The following is a 7,661-nucleotide window of genomic DNA, read 5'->3' as shown; positions in this document are numbered from 1 at the left end:
TGAGCCGAGATCATGCCACTGCACTCCAGCCTGGGCAACAGAGCAAGACTCCATCTAAAACAAAAACAAAAACAAAAACAAAAAAAGAAACAAGTGTCTTTGGCCAAGTAAAAAATGAAATTATTAGTTATAGAGTGGTGAGATCGTTAGAGAATTCTTCATTCTCCAAATTTACTGGGGTAGTAATAATAATAGTCACAAAAATATCTTGAGTATCTGCTTTTGTGCCAGGACCTATACTAAATACTTTATATACATAATTTCTCATCTTCGCAAAAATCACTGTCAGTGCTTCTCAAGCTTTAGTGAGCATCAGGAGGGCTTGTTAAAACACAGATTGCAGGCCTACCTCCCAGAATTTCTGATTCAGTAGGTCTGGGATGGATTTCAGATTTTGACTTTCTAACGAGTTCCTAGGAATTTTGATGCTGTTGGTCTAGGGACCACACTTTGAGAATCTCTGATTTATAACATAGGCATATTCCCCATGTTATAAATGAGAAAATGAAGAGTCAGCAGTTAGATAACAAAGTTAGTAAGCTATAGAGGGGAAATTCCTCACATGCGCAAAGCTCTCAACAGGCTGATATATGAAGTCAGGACGCCAGCTTACTAAGAGAAATGTTATTACCACGGGACCAGACATTCCGGGTTGGCCTGACTGGGCACACTTTTCCTGGAGATATGTCCCATGCATGAGAAACCAAATTATCAGAAGGCCACTTGGTGATGATGGAATCAAGGCTAAGAGATTTAATAATATAATTTAAATATTTCATGTCATAAGTCCCTTCTGATGTGCCCCAGGGCATATATTTTCACAAAAGAGAATCCACAGCAGGTAGATTGGTGTCTGAGCTGGACTGATAAAGTGCTTCACTGATCCCTGGATGCTGCTCAAAGGGGCCTGACAGATTGGCTCTTAGAAGTCCCATCTTTCCCGTGTTTTTTAGGACCAATTATATCTTCTTTCTGACTGATGGTGTTTTAGGTGTCTGAGTAGCTTCAATCTGGTGGAAGTCAAGGCTTGTACATCTGGGTGGCATTTTTCTTTTCTTGTTTTAAAAAAATTATTTCAACAAAAGCCACATTCAAGGCATTTTTCTTTTTAAGGTGACTTTGCATATGTCTTTGATGATCTATTTTTAATTTATAACTGTAGTTGAGCTCTCACTGGGCAGTCATTTCTATCTGCAGTGGCTTGATTTTTGGATTGCAGAAATAAATTCATGGAGGTACTGGTTTTCTTGGCTTTGAAAATGTGACTCCCAAAGTGCAGAGAAAGGGTAACATCTGGAGGACTATTTAAGACCCTAGACCTGAGAGAGGTGATCAAAGGCAGAGACTTTCTTGCTCTGGTCAGCAGGGCAAGACTTGGAATAAGAGGCATAAGAGATGCTCATCAGTGAAAACAGATTCGATGAACACATTCAGTTTGTTGGCACACGTGGATGATTGCCCTTGTGGAGGTCCTGGCCAGGGCATGCCCTTCACATGCTCTTGTTTCACTCTGTAGGCCAGTAGTTCTGAAAGCGTGGCCCCTACTTGAGCAGCAGCAGCAACCACTAGGAGCTTTTTTGGAATTCAAATTTACTGGCCCCGCCCAAGACCCACCATATCAGAAACTGTAGGAATGAGGCCCAACGATCTGAGTTTTTCTAAGGCTTCCATGTGAGTCTGATGCTTGCTACAGTTTGAGAACCATGATCCTATACCTTTATGTCTAAGTTACTTGAAGAAGGAGCTCTCATATATTCTAAAATGTTCCATACATTCCATATGTGCCATCAATAGGCACAAGCAGGGCCCATCATGCCTATTGATCTCTCACAGCAACTGGAGTTGTGGGTGAGTTCCCTCTTGGATTTGAGCTCTGCAAATTTATGTTTCGAACTTTCTGACTTTATTGAAGCAATTTTCACTGGCCTGGGTCCAGGATCGACTTGGATACAATTACCTTGGTTGGATATGGTTAGAGGTCTCAGGTAGGCATTTCTTGAAAACAGGTTCTTCCAAATATAAGGAATCTGGGTCTACAGGAGTTTGGGACCTCACTTTCTGGCACACTAGCTAACTTTATGCACAAAAATTATGGGCCCACAAGAACATACATCGGGGAAAGAACAACTTCTTCAATAAACGGTGCTGGAAAACTGGATATCCATATGCAGAAGAATGAAACTAGACTCCTATCTCTCACCATATATAAAAATCAACTCAAAATGGATTAAAGACCTAAATGTAAGACCCAAAACTATAAAAGTACTAGAAGAAAACATCTGGAAAATGCTTCAAGGCAAAGATTTTATGGCTAAGACATCAAAAGCACAGGCATCAAAAATAAAAATAGACAAATGTGAATGTATTAAACTAAAAAGCTTCTGAGCTGGGCGCAGTGGCTCACACCTGTAATCCCAGTACTTTGGGAGGCTGAGGCGGGCAGATCATGAGGTCAGGAGATCAAGACCACCTGGCCAACATGGCGAAACCCCATCTCTATTAAAAATACAAAAACTAGCTAGGTGTGGTGGTGTGTGCCTGTAGTCCCAGCTACTTGGGAGGCTGAGGCAGAAGAATTGCTTGAACCTTGGAGATGGAGGTTGCAGTGAGCTGAGATTGCGCCACTGCACTCCAGCCTGGCAACAGAGTGAGACTCCATCTAAAAAAAAATGAAAAAACTCTGACCAGCAAAGGAAACAATGAACCGAGTCAAGAGACAACCTGCAGAATGGGAGAAAATATTTGCAAATTTTTGATCCAACAAGGAACCAATATCCAGAATATACAAGGAACTCAAAAGAACTCAACAGCAAAAAAATAAATAATTCCATTAAAAAGTGGGCAAAAATCGAAGTAGATATTTCTCAGAATAAAACATACAAATGGCCAATGGCTATATGAAAAAATGTTAAAATGGCTATAACAAAAACCAAAAAATAACAAATGCTAATGAGGATGTGGAGAAAAAGAAACTTTCAAACACTGTTGGTGGGAATGTAAACTAGTACATCCATTGTGGAAAACAGTGTGGAGGTTTCTCAGAAAATTAAAAATAGAACTACCACACGATCCTGCAATCCCACTACTGGATATTTATCCAAAGGAAAGGAAATCAGTATATTAAAGGGATACCTTGTACCTCCATGTTTATTGTAGCACTATGCACACTAAGATATGCAATCAACCTAAGTGGCCATGAGTGGATGAATACATAAAGAAAACATGGTATATATACACAAAGGAATACCATTTATTCATAAAAAAGAATGAAATCTTGTTATTTGTAGCAACATAGATGGAAATGGAGGTCATTATGTTAAGTGAAATAAGTCAGATACAGAAGGACAAATATTGCATGGTCTCACTCACATGTGGGAGGTAAAAATGTTGAACTCATGGAGGTAGAAAGTAGAATGATAGTTACCAGAGGTTGGGAAGGGTGTGTGTGTGTGTGTGTGTGTGTGTGTGTGTGTGCGCGCGCGCGCGCGTGTTTGTGTGAAGGAAGTAGGAGGAAGATGAAGAGAGATAGGTTTATAGGTAAAAACATACAGTTAGATAGAAGAAATAAGTTATAATGTTTGCTAACAAAGTAGAGTGACTGTTGTTAACAACATTATATTGTATATTTCAAAATAGCTAGAAGAGAAGATTTGAAATGTTCTCAACACAAAGAAATGATAAATGTTCAAGGTGATAAATATCCTAAATACTCTAATTTGACCTACACATTGTATGCATGTATCAAAATATCACATGTACCCCCAGAAATATGTAAAAACATGTATCAATTGAAAAATCAAAATACGTATGGGCCTGGAATCTGTGTATTTTTGGAACAAAGGGTTAATCTTACGAAGGACGACCTAGAATGACAGTGGCCACAGTGGGGAAGTTTTAATCTGTCTGTAGGCTGAGGCAACTAAAGAGGTTTGTTTTTTCTTTTTCTTTTAGGAATGTTTAAAAATGACCTCTTCCTAGGGGAGGACACTGACCAATATGTAGGTAACCATTTCACTACTGCTCTTGCAATCTGTGTCTGTTCAGAAAGAAGACCTCATCAGTTCCCACTTGGGGGAATTTTTAGAGTTTCAATTTCAGGACATTCCAATTTAGAAATTTCTTTAATTTGTTATGCTTCCCTTTATGTCTGGAACTGCATTTTTAATATCTTGGCAGATGGTGTGTAAACTCAGGAATTTTATACCCATAATTTTCTTAGTGTGCTGGTAGGGCATTTCTTCAGAGCTTAGTTTTTTTTTTTTTTTCCTTCTGATTATAGCATAACTGCAAGACTTTCATCAACCAATTTGGAGGAATTTGGGCATAGCCTACCCATATTTGCACATTAAGCAGCAGTTTCTAATTCTTATTTCTTTTAATAAATATTTCTTTTTCTATTGGTGAAACCTCGCAATGTTATTAATGACTATTTCATTAAAGGAGAACAAACATTTAGGTTGTGTGTAGAGAATGAATTTATGCCAAATTATGCTCAAAGTCTTTAGGTGATAATGTTTTCCAAATAACAACACAGAGGATTTTTGTAATAGAGAATAAGGTTGCATGGTTTTAAGTCAGGTCTTTTGGATATGAGAATTTGGCTTGGGACCCATGTCCAACCTAGTCAACCTACTGATGAAACACATTAGTGTTCCAAGGTTTGTTTTTTCACAAATTTGAAAAGTTAACTTTGTATAACCCTTGTTCTTATCAATCCTTTAAAAACCAAGTGTGTATTAAGTATTCATTATTTACTCAGCATTGTATTTGCTTCAGTGAGGGACACAAGCCATTTAAGACATGGTTTCTGTCCTGAAGAAGCTTAAAAATCCAGATGAAAGAAGAGAACTAACATGCATAGAGAAATGTAATGCAAGACTATGTACTGGAGGAGAACATTTTTCCCACCAGTGGCTTTTTTGAGGGGGAGTTCGATGGAGCACACCCCAGGTTTCTCTTTCCCCGTTCACTCCACCTTCATGGATTGAACAGCAAGCTCAGGACAATTCCATCCTTCTTTCTCCTCTTGGGAGCTAGCTTGTCTACACCGAGCATGGGCCTTCCTCGATGCTTCCCTTCCAAGGTATGTGTTTCACCTGGGTGTGCATCCACTTCTTGCTCTGCGCCAGGGCTGCCTGAGACTGGGGGTAAGTATACCTAAATAAATAAACTAGCGGTTACTCTTAGCAAAATCACGTAGTAATAAAGTCAATATTTTGGCCTTCGTATTTATTCTTCGTTTTAACTCTCAGTTTTTACAGAAACCAACTTGGGAAGAGACCTGAAGAATATATGATACTGAAGTTAACATCCATAGTAAGTCCTGGTGGGTTGTGATTGTTTGAGAAAGATCTTGTGAAGATTTGTTGGGACTGAGTCATGGAGGATGAATAGAATTCAGAAAATAGGAAGAAGGGAGCCTTTTCAGCCTCATTTGCAATTCTTTTAACTTTTAGACTGATGAAGTGTAGAGAAATAGTACAGTTATTTTCCTATCTCAGATGATTTCATGGGACAAAGGAAAATAAATGGAAAGGAGAATTCCAGATTTTCAGAAGTTGCCAGGCTTATGGAATGAAGCAAAGATATGTTCATGACTGGTCTAATTACAAAAGATTCTCTAAAGGAGTGTCATTTGCCCAATCCCACTAGTCAAACACATCCGAGTCCTTGGAGAAATGCGTCTGTCTGCCAGAGGACACCGGTGCCTTTAAGTCCTGCTGATGCGGATGGAGAATCAGATGCCAAACATGGAAAACATGACCTTCTGATGATACATTTGAAAGTACCTCTTCCCCATATTGTGTAATTACAGGCAAATCATCTAAATGTTCTGGGTTTTATTTCTCATCCGTCAGAGTTTGGGATAAAGTGGATGTTCTTAAAGGCCACTGACAGCTCCTGGACAGAGCTTCTGTTAGGAAAGTTGTGTACCAACCTGGAACTCTATAAAATCTTGTGGAATTGAACCAAAACAAGTAGAAAATGTCTACGATCTTCAAATTAACCCTTCTATTGTGTTTTCAAATGGATCTAAAATACACATTTACATGCTGTAAGGGCATAAAGCCTCTCAAAGATTATTTGAAATCTGAGCTGATTGCAAAAGGATTGATTTCCAGCAAATTTCGCAAAATGAGTAAGAAGAATTCAAGACATTGTTTTATGCACTCTGATTTTCAATAAAAGATCATTGATTCCAGATGATATTAAGGATTCCTTAGCATGTCACCAATGTTCCTGTGTCTTACTATTTCCTCTGTCTTCCTCCATATCCCCAATCTCCCCTAAATCTACGGCCAAACAAATTAGCAAATGCTGGACGAGGGAAGTTGGAGTCCTGCTGTGTTTACTTTGCTTTATTTGTTCTGGATTTAGAGTTAAAACCTTCCAGTAGGTGAACTGTATCAAGGACTTTTTATTTTATATTGTGAAATGTGTTGTTATGCACAGTTCATGCTATTAAAAAACAAAAAGTGTAAACCTAAATTAAAATGCAGAGTGTGGATCCCTCAGAGGGGGCTTTTGAAACACCCAGGCATAAAATGTTGCATGGGTTTCTCGTTAACCAGAAAATTATTTTAGCAAGCGATCCTTCCTGAGGCCTCGGGTAGGAGCTGGCGCGTCGTGAGCCTCCAAAGTTGTGAGGTGGGTGCCTGATATTGCTCTCATTTATCTCACTTGCCAGGAACTTCACATTGCCATCTGTCTCAAGCTTTGCCAGAAGCTACCTGTGGTTTCTGAAGGCCAGAAAGGTCTGGACAACAGGGGGCTTAGGGAAATAACGTGGAAATAAAATATTGTAAATTTTTTTGTTGTTGCTAATGCTCCTCTTGACACATTGTATGAAGTGTTGAGCTCTCTGTCTCAGGTTTCATGCTGTGAGGATGCTTTCATGATGATATTTTAAAAAGACAAAACCAACTTCCTGTGGTGGACACAGTCATAACCTGGTATCTGGAAATACAGTCATCAGCCCTTACATTTGAGCTATTTGCTGGTGCTCCAGATGAAGTGAACCACTGGTGAAGAGCTCTCTGTAGGAAGAGGCTGAAATTGTTCTCTAAACCTCAGCTCTTCTATAACTGAAAGAAATAAGAGAGCTGAAACAGTGATTAGTAGAGTTCAGAAAAACCCTCTTTCAGGCTAAATTTCCAGTAATGGTCTCAGTGCATTGGTATGAATACTGACAACTGCCCCTTCTTGTCCTCTATAACTACATTCTTTAAAGAAACACACTGGAAATCAGATTTTAAAATTGTGGCTATTCAATGAACTGTGGACCACGAAAGCCTTAACTAAGTATGTGAAGGGGAAATGAAAGTTGTCTAGGTAAATGCAGATGTCACAGTAAATATGTTGCATTTTTATTTCCACTTACAAATCAAAGCCTAACCCACGTAATACAATCCTAACAAATGAAGCAGTGAGTCTAAATAGCAGTTGGCCGGCAGTTCTAAAAGACAAATTACAGGCCAGCTACTTTGTTACTTGCTCTGGGACCTTGGCCAAGCTACTTAACTCCTATTTCCTGATTTCTTTTTCCTTCCTTCCTTCCTTCCTTCCTTCCTTCCTTCCTTCCTTCCTTCCTTCCTTCCTTCCTTCATTCCTTCCTCTCTCTCTCTCTCTCTTTCTCTTTCTCTCTTTCTCTCTTTCTCTCT

The sequence above is a fragment of the Mandrillus leucophaeus genome, unplaced genomic scaffold (genome assembly GCF_000951045.1).
Source record: "Mandrillus leucophaeus isolate KB7577 unplaced genomic scaffold, Mleu.le_1.0 Scaffold786, whole genome shotgun sequence".
In the NCBI taxonomy this organism is placed as follows: domain Eukaryota; kingdom Metazoa; phylum Chordata; class Mammalia; order Primates; family Cercopithecidae; genus Mandrillus; species Mandrillus leucophaeus.
This window is presented reverse-complemented; position numbering follows the sequence as displayed.